A 14,865-nucleotide genomic window follows, 5' to 3' on the forward strand; every position below is an offset into this window, starting at 1 on the left:
CCACAGATACTAAGTGGACGCTCAAGTTTTTGCAGCCAGTCTTTTTTCTCTACGCTTCTAACTCCCTTTTTCCACTCACACAAATAGACTTGCCGGCAGTTGTGTGTGTTGCAATTTTAGTTTGATCTGTTTTATGGATTTTTTACACGGCTCAGTAGAAAAATTTCAGTTAATTGAGCCGTGGTGTGAAATATCTATCACATGAGGATACAGTCGTTTTTCAGAGTGCCGACCATGCCACATTCATATCTGTGTGATGCATAGAGTGCAAAATATAAACCATGTGTAACAGCTGATTTATGCATGGATGAGCCTGATTTATCTACGTTGTAACTTGCTCACTGCCGGCCTGGCACTGTAGGCAGTGAAGCAGACGATCAGGTAGTTTTTCAGCCCAGGGGCAGTGAAATGCAGTGTGATACAGGCAGCAAAATGTGGCTCCACTTTGTTTATACAGCACTCCGAAACCTGTTCTCATTCAGTGTGATCCATCTATGCTAATGCTGCCTTCCCAGGGGGTTTTGTGTTGTTGTTTAACACAGTATTTCTAGGTGTACAGACTAAACAAAATGTGCACACAACCTTATTAAAATTCCAGGTCATCCCACATTTTGACCTGGAAAAAAAGAGTTAAGCAAAGTCTGTCTAATTATGTGGTCATCTTCTGACTCTCTTGATTTTTTTCTGTAAGAACTATTCTTCTGTATGTTTTGATTTAGGTTCTGTCTCATTTTGAGACTGTAGTATAAAATTACTATTCTTTATGTGCAGTGCTGTTTTTGTGCCAGATTTTATCGATGTATTATTTTATTCATTCAATTTTTTTCTGAGACTCTTAATTGTAGGTTTTCATTACTTGTTTGCCATAATCCTTAGCATGCAAGAAAGAAATAGCTCAAGATGATTAACTCTTGAGTACAGTGAACCCATCAAATGAGTGACAAAAAAATATTGATCATTTTCAGAATATCAAATATTTTGAGCTATACCTGTACCTTTATCTGGTATTCATACTTTTTAATCACAAATTCCTGGCATTTTAGAAGGAATATGGAGACATTTTTTCTCCTCTGTTATATAACAAAGACCAAAGGTGAGATGATAATAGGTTTGGTTGGGATCCTAGAGGAAAAGAAAGAAAGTAGCATAAAAAAAAGAGAATTCACCTTCCTGCATCCTGTTTTCAATACCTATCCCTTATGGAGACGGTGAATCTGCATGAGGCCTGGTAGCGGTTCGAACAACAGAGAAAAAACTTGACATAATCGCCAATTTATCAGAAGCTGTTGAAGTTGTCAGCGTGCTTCTAGGCATCAATGCATCAATAAATCAGGAATCTCTGGGTGTTCTTGACTGCTACTGTTTCCTGCCACCCTCACACACTTTTATATACTATTCCGTTTTATTCACTTTTTTATGTGCTAGGTTGATGTATTTTATTGAGCTAGTTACTACAGAGCATAAACTTGGGATTACAGCCCCGTGCATGGAAAAAAAAAAATCTGCCCCCAGAGAGAAATGGAAGCAATCTGTTTTTAATATACCCTAATTCTCATTCTCTGCCCTGCTTCACTTTCTGTCACTCTGCCTGCAAAATGTATTCAGAACCTGAGAAACACTTTTTTTTTTTTTACATCCAATCATCCAGAGAATTTGCCAAGCAGTCTCAGCCCTCCATTTACCCCCTTACTTTACCTTTCTACCTGTTAAGACTTCCAGAGGCAGATGCTGTTATCTTGCAGGCTTTTTGAGAGCCTGTCACATCCACTAGCTGCCTCTTTCTTCAAAAGCTGTCTCCCACTGCCTCGCTGCTTGCGCTCCATGCGATTCCCGACACCCTGCGGGGAAGTTGCACCCCATGATGTCAAATGTGGACTTCGGAAAAAAGAAATCATCACAGTGGTCAGAATGATGGATGGAAGGAGAACATTTTGAGCGAAAGATTGAGGGATGCCACCACAAGATGTGCTTTTTTTTTTTTTTTTTGGTCTATCTCTTTTTCTGAAACTGACATTATTGATTTTTCTAACCTGAAACAGAGCCGCAGTAGAACCCTCCACCGTCCTATAGATTGGAATTGATTGCCTTGAGGCTTTCTTGTCCTGTAAATATTTGTAAGGCTCTATTGATTCCATTAGTGACTGACTACTGTTTGTGACAATGATACGGATGATGGCTTCTGCTGATAGAAGTAAAGTGATATCAGGAGGCCAGGAATTAATATGTCTTTGCAAAGCACATTGAAGAATTGAAGAGTTTAGGATTTCTCAAACGAGTTTGTTATGTGGCGACTGCAAAAGATTGCACACAGTTTGAAAGTGTACGTTTACCATCTTAAAACAACTTCAATTTCTAAAATGGCTTTGTGGTATTAGTAGTTTATATACCTATAAACTGTCATCACCTTTTCAATCAATAGTTATATCTACAGAGGATAGTGATTAGAGTGGTATGTAGCAGTTTGCCAGCACTGATCTTCTGCAAAACACCTTCTGAGGACCAAACATGTAAAGACCTATCAGGTGTAGAGATACAGTTAAGACCTTAAGCGGACAGTTTTGACCTTTCCAGTGAGATTATGTTTAAATATTATCAGCAATAGTCCCCTTATCTATAAAATTCATACCTCTTTCTGCTGTGAGTTTGTCGAAAAGTAAACAAACTCCTGAGATCAATGGGATGCTGACACCTGATCAGACAAACGTCATTCACCTGCTGTTAGCAATTTAAAACAATCCGAACGAAAAATGTGCCTGTCTGTGGGATTCAGCGCTATGTTAGCAGATAATGAATGTCTACACTTTTATAAGAGACATGTGTTAGTTTTGTCTATGTTTACTCTGTCAAACAAAGCATATCTAGCATGACAAATCAGCACCAACATGTCTGGAAAGAGTGAAGTGTACGCTTTTGTATTTTGTGTATTTTGTGAAGAGGTGTCATCTTTGCAACTGTACAGGTTTTCCAATATTTCCAGGTCTTGTCAGAAATGATCTACTCACGGTCAGCTGACCAGGTGGATCAAATGCTGCGCCCTAAACCCAATAACTTCTAAGGTGAGTTCACGTTGGCAGAAGCTTCTGGCTGTAGCAGTCCATTTATTCATCTGATGAGCTAAACTTTAGTGGCTAATTTAAAACAACAAGACAGGAAAATCCACAGAGGCTTACTATTCTTCTGCCTCCTGCCTCACCCATTATTTTGCCTACTTTTCTGCAGTCACACTGCAATATGGCAATTTCTAATAAGAGAGGGAATTACTTCAAATAAAAAAATTCATAAAACCTCATCTTTAAAGATCCAGACTATCCCCTTAACTGTTTTTAATCTTCTATTAAAACCTAACTTTACAAATCCTGAATGACCCCTGTAAGTTTCTGTTATCACAGATGTGATAGCATAAATAAATGTATTCTGCAGCCTCTTGGTTGCAAATTGTCACCAACTACTTCCAGTATATGTGCTGGAAGGCATTCCAGGTGGAGGAAGCACAGGTTTACCAGCAGTTGTTCTCAACATGCTGGGTCGTTGGGTCCTTTTCTTAAAGGACCCAACGACCCTTCATTCTCCACCAGATTTTTCTATACATAAATCAAAACACAGTGAACGGATTGTTCCTTTTGTTTTTAATAGGAGGTGGTTGCATTAGTTTCCATTGGTTCTGTTTTATCTCTATCTAATGTGTATTTGGGCAGCTGTTGTCTCTCACAATGAAAAAGTCTATTTACAAACCAGAAATATATAGGGGACAGCCACGAACCGTGCATGAGCAGTGGGTATTTTATCTGATTTTGGAAGGTGAGGGACTGGGAGAGAGCTGCTCTGGAGCACAGGGGGAAAGCAGTAGCCCACGCGTTGCTGCTCTGTTAACCTGAATCTACCTCAGCCTCCCCACCTCCCTCCGTGTTCCTTTGTTGTCTCAGGAACACAAAGGCTATTTTCAGGCAGCCAATCCTGAGTAGCAAGGGAAACTGCAACCCTGTGTGCCCCTAAAAGCCTTCATGACTTTTTAATTGGTGGCTCAGGGGCTCTACGTCCGGTGGTTTTGAGAGTGGACCATCGCTGCCGGTGCAGCACTCCACGAAGGGATCAAATCCCCCCCACCTGAATCCCGGGCCTGTCAAAGCAGTCAGGCATGGAGGCAGCGGATGGGTGGCATCTGAAGGTGAGAAAGGGAGACCTGACAAACGGGAAAAAGCAGCTTGTGGTTTTAGATGGGTGGATGGGAGTGTGGAGAAGGTAGTGAATGTTTGTAGAGGAAGGAAGAATGAATGTGAACCTGCTGAGAGAAGGAATAGCCCTACACCGAAATAGCATTTTTTTAAAGTAAGAAAGAGTTTATTCAGTGGAGTAGGAAGTGAAAAATGTGATGTGTGTGTGTAAGAGTAAAAGAGAATGCGTGCTTATGTTTGTGTGTGTGTACGCTAAAGAACATTTGGAAGTGATGGATTGTTACAGCATACCAAACAGAGTGGGAAAGGTGGGTGGTGGATTTTATTGGAGCGCTGGAAAGGTTTTGTGATGAATAATAGTCGTGAGTGAATTGGTCATTGTCAGAACCCTCCAGAGCCTATTGAATCAGCAGGGCCAGGGTTTTACAATGAGCTTCAGCCATGAAGATCATCCTGTTGGGCCGTAATAGATGGAAAGCGAGTTGATGGAGGCAGGGGGTGCGATGCAAGAGGCCAGCTCTCACCGCTGGAGAAGCATTTGTCGGCAGGGAAAAGGGCTGCACACCTCCCACGCTGTGTGGAGAGATCAGAGAGCAAAATAGATGCATCTGATGATCACAGGTACAGCCGTGCACACAATGAGCAGAGTCAGCATGCTTACAAGGGTTGCAAGCTGGCTAATGATGACCTGTTGACCCATCACTAATGATCCCCCTCAATTCAGCCAGGGACATGCTGGACTTTGATCTCTGTCATTGAAAGACCGAGGAGCGAATACGTGTTTCTTTAATCTGATGAAGATTTAAAATATACATGGCGCATGGATGTGAGTGCATTTGCAACTCTGCATGCCTTCTGCAGCAAACAAGTGAGAATATGCTTTCTCTTCTTGAAGATTCATCTTTGTTTAGCAGAAAGAGAAGCCACTGAAATAGGGATTGACACTCGATGATTGGATGTTAACGCAAACACACATTAATACCTACAATGCGTTGTTTTTGGGGTTTTCTGTGACAGCTCAACGGAAAGTAATTCACAAGAGATTTTAATTCAGAAAAAGATTTTAAACATGTTAGAAAGTGGCAAGGCTGTTTGAGTGGTTGAAAAAAAAAAAACAGAAAACAAAAGAAAAGAAAAAAAGGAATAACCTTCTCCAGATTGCCACAAGTCATGTTGGCAATTTTGAGTAGAGCTCATATTTCTGAGAACTTTCCATTGAATGATGCTCTTTTTAACCTGACAAACCCTAAGTGACTGAAGTTGATGCTGATGTTATTTAACAGTGCTCTTTTTGGTGGTGAACAAAGCACTTAAACTGTTTTTTTTAAAAGGCAAAGTTTGGATATGTCACATAAAAGAGAAGAAAAAGTGAAGGGTTTCGACAAGGTGATCTTCATGGCTGCTCTGCGCGTGAGGGTGTGTGTGTGCATGTGAGCTCAGGGACAGCACAGATGGAGTTTAGCGGACCCAGTTTGTGCTGTCTTTTTGAGGACTTGATAATGCATACCTTTAAAACTTGACTGTAGTGCCTTTGACTACACTCAGAACAGAATAATTCAAACTGAAGGCTCTTGCCCTCATCTTTATAACTAACAGCTTAAGCCAAGTTTTTTCTTTCCTCATTTAATCGTTTCCTAGCAGAAGTTTCAGCAAAGAGTAGCTAAAGCGAGTTGCCGCTGCATTCTGATAGACTCATTGAGTGTGTAACAGAATGCCAGATTACATAAAAGAGGAATATTGCAGTGTTTCAACTTTCATAATCCCAAAGTTATATAAAGGCCACCTGGATTTATTTTTCCTTCTCAGCAATACTTTGTAGTCTCTATTGAGCGTCACCAGTTTGAAGGGAAAAAAAAACAAAATACCTGCTGACAGCATGGCAAAAAGGGGTTTAAAACTAACTGAAATCACTATATTGGAAATTGATTCTTAGATATGCTCCATCCAGTCTGACACTATGCAGTTTTGGAAACAAGAACGAGGCAGAAAAAAAAAATCAGCCTTTAGAAATGCAAAGCTGGCAGAAACCCCAAATGTCTTGGAGAGAAAAGTGGTTGTAGTAACTGTCAGATCAGGAGGCTCAGTACATATGCATGCCACACTTGAGATTTGTATATGAGGATCATGTATCATGTTCCTTCCATTTTACAATTTTGCACTACTTTGTGTGAATCTAATACACAGAATCATAATAAACTACCAGTAGCTCATAAATCCCCTGAATCATGTTACAGATTAAACATGTCATCTACCTATTACGGTACAAGAGCAATAATAAATAAAACTGATTACTTATTAATATCCACACTGGTAATCCACTGTATTATATGTGTATTAAAGCACATTACTTACCATTGCACACTCAGTTAAAATGTTTCTAATAAAAGTCTGAAGTGCCTAAGGCATTTTAAAAGCCACAGCCAATCTGGGAGCACTATCTGCTCCATGTTTCACTAATGGGACTGATGTAAATATGTTCATTTGTGAATCGTCTCTTCAGTTTATTGCAGCTCATAGTGTGGATGAAGATTATCCAGGGATTATGATGTCTGGGGAGAAAAAAAGCACTTGATGTGTATTTATGCATGGCTTATGGATGTGGTAATGTGGAATTAGGTTCTATTATGGCTAGAAAAATAAAAATGGGAAAAAAAAGAAGTTTCACTCCTACGTCCCCACATTTGGCTCCGCTTCAGGTTTTAATTTAGTGATACTCATCCCCCAAAAGTTGAAATTTAACAGACGTTTATGATGCAAATCGCAAGCTATAACTCTGCGTGGTGTGGAGGGCCGCATTAAGCCTTCAAATCGCTCTTGCCTTTTCTCGGGTGCCAGCGGCTTTATGCCGTATCTGCTTGATCGTCCACACTCATTTAAATGTGCGATTGCAGCCAGCTACAGTCAATCCCTACGCTTTGCAGGTCCACAGAGGCGGAGAAAGTTCAGAGAATTAGCAACACAAAGTTTTTTTTTTCTTTTTTTTTTTTTGAAACCGGTGTGCTAGTTAGCGGTATCGGTGGGAACATTTCAATAACACAGCAGGGTAAAAGGGAAGAAAAGGCTCTCTGAATACATTAACCTGATGGGAGATGGTGTCTCAATTTATTTTTATGTAATTTCAATCAATAACCTCCAGCATACACAGTACATGACATTGTGTGAAGACTAAAATCGCTGTGGTTCTAAGTTCCTTTTATATGTAAAGACCTCCTGCATATGTATAAGCCTGTCAAGAATAGAGCCCACATTGGTATTTCTTTTTTTTTTAAATTCAGAATTTCTTAATATCTGTGCTTACTTCACATTATTTTGCATGTGAATTGGCACAGCAGAGTTAACATTCTCAACTAAGAAAGAGACAAAGTGGATTTTGCTTCTTTTTTTTTATTTATTTTTTTTATCATTCCAAGAGGAAGAAAACAATCCAGCCAACATCAGTGCAGTCACTCTGGGAGCGATGTTTTGAGTGGAAGCTTAAGAATGTAATTAGAGCAACATCATCAGCCTCATATATTAGATAGCATTCTTGGCAAACGAGCTCCAGGCTGTATTTATGTCGCTTGTGCTATGAGAACTATTGATTAAGAGCTGTGGTTTTCATGTAAGACAGCTTGCAATTTGCCGATCAAAATGACACAATCCTTATAAGTAGAAATGTGGGTTTCTTTTAATAATCATGAGATGAACAGATGACAGGCATTTTAAGAAAAGAGGGGTGGAAAAGTACACAGAATTTGATTGTATGTGTATAACAAGTATTTAATCAAATTTAAGGGAGAAATATTCCATTTTGTTATCATAAATTGAGTACTTACCTCATCAGAGGGGAGAGAAGAGAAATACACATCTTTTGTCTTCTTATGTGGTCTGTTAGAATTAGCATCTAATCATTATTCAGTATTTTCACTCTGAAGCATGCATAATTTCATGGCATTCACATAGAGCGATATTATGCTCACCCAATTTTAACAAGTCATGTTTCTTGCTCTAACCCGTCTAAAGGATCATATGAAGAGAACAAAACAATTAGTATTTCTGAATGAGACTTTTTTTTTTTTTTCACCGAGCGTTGTTTGAGTTCCACGGTTCTCATCAGTTCCCGTTACTTTGTCTGATAATTGAGGTGAGCAATGTGGTGTGAAATCATGTAAGAACCAGCCAAACACCACAATTTGCATGATGTCGGAGATCTCAGATCTTTGTCTGTCTGCTGGGTTAGACCTGACTGTCCCTAGACGATGCCTTGAGACGGACTTCCTCCTCTGTCCTCTCCAAGTGCTGCGCTGCACAGATGTGGAAGCAGTGAAAGAGAAAGTGTGGGTGCCTGAAAGAGGTGAGCTGCGTGACCTGGAAAGAGGCTGCCGGCTTTTGTGGTTCCACCTGAAGGTGTCTCGTATCTCCACAAAGCAGGATTTATTTTTTTCTTTTTTCACTTCTGCAGGGTTGATGGAGGAAAATAGAGGATGTAGGCTCCTCTTCAGGAGCCTACAGCTCTTTAGAGTGCTGGAGAGGGTCAGCAAAATGACAAATCCTATTCTGTCAGTTCTCACACTCCAGAGGTCTCAATTAGGAGCTGGGACTTTGTGCTCCCATGTGCTTCTCGTTTCACAAAGGTGATGATCCTGCCATACTCTAGACCTATGTGGAAATGAGAGAAGATGAAAACACATCCAGTTGCCACACACTCATCACCCTGTGATCATATTAAATGTGGGAAGACCACATTTAACGTGGTCTTCCCAAAGAGCTTGTGTTTCTCACGTGAAATTACAAGGTTTGCTAAATAGTTTTGGAGAAATCGGTTTTAAAGGCTTTCCACATTTTTAACAAGAATCAGGGGTTTACTAACAGCAGTACTGAAATATTTTTATTTAATGATTTCATAAGACTTGTTTACAAATATTAATGTCTTAATCCCTAAGATTGTTTGCAAGGTATAATATGGCTCTTCTTATTGCTTTTTGGATTCTTCACTTATGTGTGACCTCACAACCCATTTGACTCTGTGGATAGTGAGACATTTTTTATAGGGTCTTGTGATTTTGTTCTGTGGTTGATACACACGTTGTGTATCAAAACGATTCATGATGAGACATGAAGAAACATGCATAAAAGTTATTAGAGTAATCCACAAGATGTTTACAAGTGTGCACTGTGAGGTGTGTACTAAAATGTTCACATATCTGTATCTGTGTAGGGCATTTTATCAATATCAGTTCATGATATGCATGTTACTTTGAAGAGTAGATTTACAAAAAGGTCAATCTGGTCTTCATGCAATAAGCACTTCAAAACAAATACTAATAGCTTAATAAATACTAATACTCTATGATACGTCATTTTTGCTGCTCTATGTTGCATTAAAGTTTTAATTAAAAGGAACATGTTATAAATGCCGGTTCTACATTTTTGTCCTACACAGTGCACTTCATTTCATACGAACCCATGCCTATATATCAATGAATCCTAGTGACCTGTTAGCAGTCATAGCACTTTCTGAGCTCAGTGATGAATTTCAGCCAAAGACGGTGTTTGTCTACTCGAAACCAGGTAAATAAAACATTCCCAACACTGATTGCTGTTCACGCCTGGGCCCGGCGGAAGGAAGGGGGGACGACAGGCAGGCCATGTAGATGTAATGAAAGGAGGTAATAATTCTTTTTTTCTGTCAGCTGCTCCGTGCCATTAGCATTTACTGCCAGCCCCTGCCACTCAACGTTTGGCAGCCATGCACTCTGACACACTGATAAGAATCACAATCACCAGCTTTTCCACATGCATACATTATAATGGCAGGCACCATGATACCTCGCACTTAGCGGAACACTATTAGCATGCCATCGGCATCGCTCTCATTCAGAGGTTCAAAGAGATCAGTTGGGGAGGAAAGCAGGGATGGGACATGGCATTTTGAGTCCATGAATTTTGCCTGAGAATATTTTGCGTCTTAAATGCACACAAACACACTAAGATGAAAATCCACACAAAATGAGGGACAAAGGAGAGCAAGTAAAACACAGGTTTTGCTAATGTCAAGAGACAAGAGGACTCCAAATAAATACAACTCTATTTATATGTTAATGATGGGAGGGAAAGAAGATACACATTCTGTTTGGAGCAATGAGCAATTAAATCAGGACCTGTCTAATAGCTACATCTTCACAGAGCTGCCCACAGGTCCCAGGATGGACAGGCAACACAGCTTCACAGGTGCATCTGATTATCTCCATCTCAGTGCGCGTAAAATAAGGTTTCCCCCACCATACCATCCACTAATTAGGATCTAATTATCTAGCCTGTTGTAAACAATCACAGCAGATGGCATTACGCACAGTATTAACTCTAATGACCCAGGGCCTTGTGGAATTCACATTTCAATGCGTTTGTTTATTTTATTTATTACATTACTCTTTGCCCTACTTTCCAAATTCACTTAGGGCTATTTCCAATTCTATCAAGCCATAAGAAGAAGCTGAATGGTGCTCCTTTTACTCTGTATCTTATTCAATTATTGCCGTTTCTCTGCGTTGTGTTGCTGTCTGTATTTGATGTCAAATGAGAAGTGGATATCCCCAAGAGTAAAGTTAGACATTCCCTTCATCCTCCATCTGTCCCATTTGGGAAATAACACCAATCACTAAATCAGGTTGGAAGCCTGGGTTATTTCTTTTAGTGTCTGACCCATAAGTGCTATCCAAGCTTCCATATCCCTAACAATTTAATACAGTTTTGCCCTTAAAAACCCAGGAATTACCCAATCTGTCATTGGCAAGAATGTGTTCACGACTCACTGCTGCTCTGAAACATAAATCTTATTTGTGTGCCACAAAGTCTGACAAGAACCCCTGCTTTATCTTCCGCCAAGCTACTCTGTGACTACTCCTTGATGATTAAAGACATAACTTTCTCACATCTCGCCGCAGTTGCTCAGCTGGGGTTTCGCCACTGCTCATCGGACAAGGCTGAGCCAGCTAGAGACTGGATGCTGCAGAGGGCGTGTAATGGTGGCTGTGGGTGTGCGAGGTCTCATTAATTGAGGCCGGGCCTTGTGCCTGTGCTCCTCTGCGAGTTGTGCTCTCTGCCAGAAGCTGGACTTGCTAATTAGGCTCCTGGATATCACAGACATGTCCCTGGGTGCTTCGTACAATACACTGTTAGTGCCGGGGAGAACGAGAGCACAGGACTGAGGGAATCATGGTACAGACGGAAGAAATGCAAAAAGACCGAATAAGATCGAGAGACCTCTTGGCAGAGAGCGAAGATGGAAAGGACATGGTGATTGAAAATGTGCAAGAAGGGATGACAACTGATGAAAGGGTATGGAGAGAGTAAATGAGAACTACTGTATTGGAACAGATCACAGCCGCCAAGTAAGGCAGACTGCCACAACGTGCACAAAGGAAACTGTTATTTAGGTGGGAAAATCTGAGAAAGAATGGGAAAATCAAAATGAAAAAGAGAGAATCTATCGAAAGGAAGATAAACAGAGCAGAGAGGTGGAGATATCTACTCAAAGGCGAAGTGTGACAATCAGTAAAGAATTCCAAACAGACCGAGTGTGTGTGTTTGAGATTTTGTGTGGCTGTGAATTTGTCTGTGCTGCATGCTGCACTGTGTGTCCAGATAATTCAATCTGCTGCCCATTGACCGGCCTCCCGCTCCGTCTTCACTCCTAATTAAATCTCCATTTGTTGGCTGGCTGCTACAGTACTGCTTCTAATTGTCCTGCCACAGCCCCTCACAGGCACGCGGGCACACCTAAGCGTGCACCAATCCGGAGCCCCAAGGCAAGCGCGATATCAAGCACGTCACTGCGCTACATTACACCTCAATTAATCTCATCAATTACACATCAATTAACCCATGGCAATTCACTAAATGCAGCTGGGATTCAGGCTGTTTTTCATCAGCGGGGACCCAAGGACTTTTTCTGCAACATCAAAGCACACAGAGCATCAAAAAGAAAAATATGTGTAATGACTTAACAAGAAATTCAATTTTTTCTTTTTTTAATCTATTCCTCCGAGTATTTAATGTCACTATTTAGAAATCCATATTGGCAATGTAAGGACAAAAAGTAATTTTTAGATCCTGCAATCTTCTCTCACACAAATCTCTCCAACTCTTTCTGGGACATCCCAGGGCAATCCCTGGCAAAAACAGAAACTAAGTCTCTCCACCAAGTCTTTGTTTTGCCCCCGGGTTTCCTTCAGGTGGGGCTTTCCCCAGAAATCCTTCAAAGGAGAGCACCCAAGAGACATTCTGTTCAGATGACTCCTTCTGAGCAGCAACTTAACTTGGAAGTAGAGCTCCTCACCTCAAACACTGAGCATAACCACTCTGTGGAGGACGCTCATTTCAGATTTTTCCCAGGATTTTGTTCCTTTATATTATGAAGCACACACTTTGCTGAAAGTCCCTAATGTGTTTATCCATCTCCAACTCCATCCTATCATCATTCATGAACAAGACACCTAAACAATTTAAATCTTTTGCCCCCTGATATGAAGGGGAGCAATTCACCTTTTTCCTGTAGAGAATCATGACTTCTGACTCAGAAGAGTTGGCTTTCATCTTTGACTGTTTCAGTGCATGCTTAAAGTAAGTGTGTAGGTGTCAATATAACTACATCATCTGCAAACAGTAAACTCAACACCTTAAGTGTTCTAAACCAGACACCTCTATCTCCATGACTACTTATTGAAATCTTTTTGATGAAGAAGATTAACCCTTTTAATCCCAAATTTCTTCCTGCAAAATAAGTGCATGTATTTGAATCCTTGGACCTCCCTAACACATGATATGTATGAATTATTACATTATGTGATAGTTATGTTACTGAAAATGCAGATTTTATACTCAGCAACAATTGTTGCCGGTGGGAAACTGCATAGACTAAATCAGTGGTCCCCAACCACTGGGCCACGGACCGGTACCGGTCCATGGACCAATTGGTACCGGGCCGTGCAAGAAATAATTCAATATGTCCGTTCTATGTATTGAGTGTGAAGGAGTTTTTATTTTGAAAATCCTAAACCGGATGCTGTTGGTTACGTCTTGCGCGCCAACATGCAGCAGAATGAGTAAGAAACAACTGCATCAGTTTCGATACTCTAAAGCCCCCCCCCCCATTGTTAGAAACAACGCCATTTGTCTCTATATCCTTACAACGCGCACACCCACCCACTCCCCGGTCCGCAGAAAATTTATTTACACATATGAAAAAATAAGGAAAATCATGACATGTATAACTTAGAATGGTTACAAGAGTGTTCAGAAATATTTTAGAAACATAAAAATTTGATGCCACATCCTGAAGATGTCATTGCCTCAATGTGCCAAGTGACCTTTGACCTCATTTGATCATTTCAAATTTTACCTCCACCAGGGCAGGAAGTAAAAAGGTCTGGTCATGTGTCCTTACACACTAGATACATGAAATTGATATTGCTTAGAGTAGACACTCTATTATTTGATTTGAAAACTTCAATTAGCTGCTAAAAGTCAAAACAATTCTTCAGAAGTTAGAAAACAAATGTCTTGCAACAATTGTTGCCGGTGGGATTAAGCAAATTAATGAAAAGAGGCAACCCAGCCAGAGTCCAGCCTGCACTAAAAACATGCTAGAAGTTGTGCGCCAATTCAGAGGCTGTAAATACAGTCAGGGGAATGGCGGGGATGCATTGAATTGTGATGGACAAAGGGTCTCATTCGGCATGGAGACGCAGATGCATGGGCCATTTCTATAAATGACTGTAGAAGTGTGCAGAGGCTCTTCATCTCCTCTACCTGTCTTCGGGCCTGTTTGGCTTCTGCTGTAATGGGTTCCTTCACCTTGCTGCCTGTGGTTGGAGGACACCCCTCCCTCTCTTTTCATTTCTCTCTTTCCACAACTCTTCTCCCACTTCTTAGGATCTCTTGATTTAAATCATTACACTATGCATTTTTCCTATGATTTGTTTCACTGTCACTGTTTTCATCTCTCAGCCTTCCCCTGTCCACTGTTTCCTAATTCCTTTAGTCGTGGCAGCATCGTTTTTGATGCACTTAAGGAATGTATTGTACATAGGTACCTGCTGACACAGGTACCTATGTAAATATTTACAAATATGATTGTGTTTAACATGACCTTCAGTTTACTTTGGTTATACAAGTGGTTTATATTTTGAGTGTTTTGTTAATGCCTGTATTGAAAGGGCTTATTGTCTTGGCCCAAATCTTCTCATTTCAACTTGTAAACCAGCAAATACATGACAGAGAAGAACTCATTATTGAGATGTTTTATGTATTTCATTGTGTGTATTCAAAACGGAAGAATTACTTTCACCTAGTTGCTTTCTAGATACTTCCCTGGAAACTTTATGACATCCCCAATGGCCCTTAAGCTTTCACTAGACCATTACTGAGCCAAGGTCAGTGCCATGACAGCTGCATAACCCCCATCAGAGAGGTCTGCCATGACCCATCTCACATGTTAAACACCAGTTGGAGAGGCTAGATGACAACTCCACATTTACCTGGATGACATGGTCCACAGTTGGCTCGATGGACTGAGATAATGATACAGGGAAGTTATGTGAGCATGTCCTTGTGTAGTAAAGAATAGAAGATGGCCTAGAAGATAAAGATAATTACAACACAAACACATCCAGTGAAGGATGGAGATAGTGAGAGAGCATCGCTAGAGAACTGT

General features: G+C 40.6%; 1 protein-coding gene across 3 annotated transcripts in view; it reads left to right on the forward strand.

The window, feature by feature from the left end:
- Nucleotides 1-14,865, forward strand: part of sdk2a (sidekick cell adhesion molecule 2a) — a 101,179-nt gene that overhangs the window by 38,072 nt on the left and 48,242 nt on the right. The window lies entirely within an intron of this gene.

Source organism: Gambusia affinis, linkage group LG19 (assembly GCF_019740435.1).
Source record: "Gambusia affinis linkage group LG19, SWU_Gaff_1.0, whole genome shotgun sequence".
NCBI classification, from domain to species: Eukaryota; Metazoa; Chordata; class Actinopteri; order Cyprinodontiformes; family Poeciliidae; genus Gambusia; species Gambusia affinis.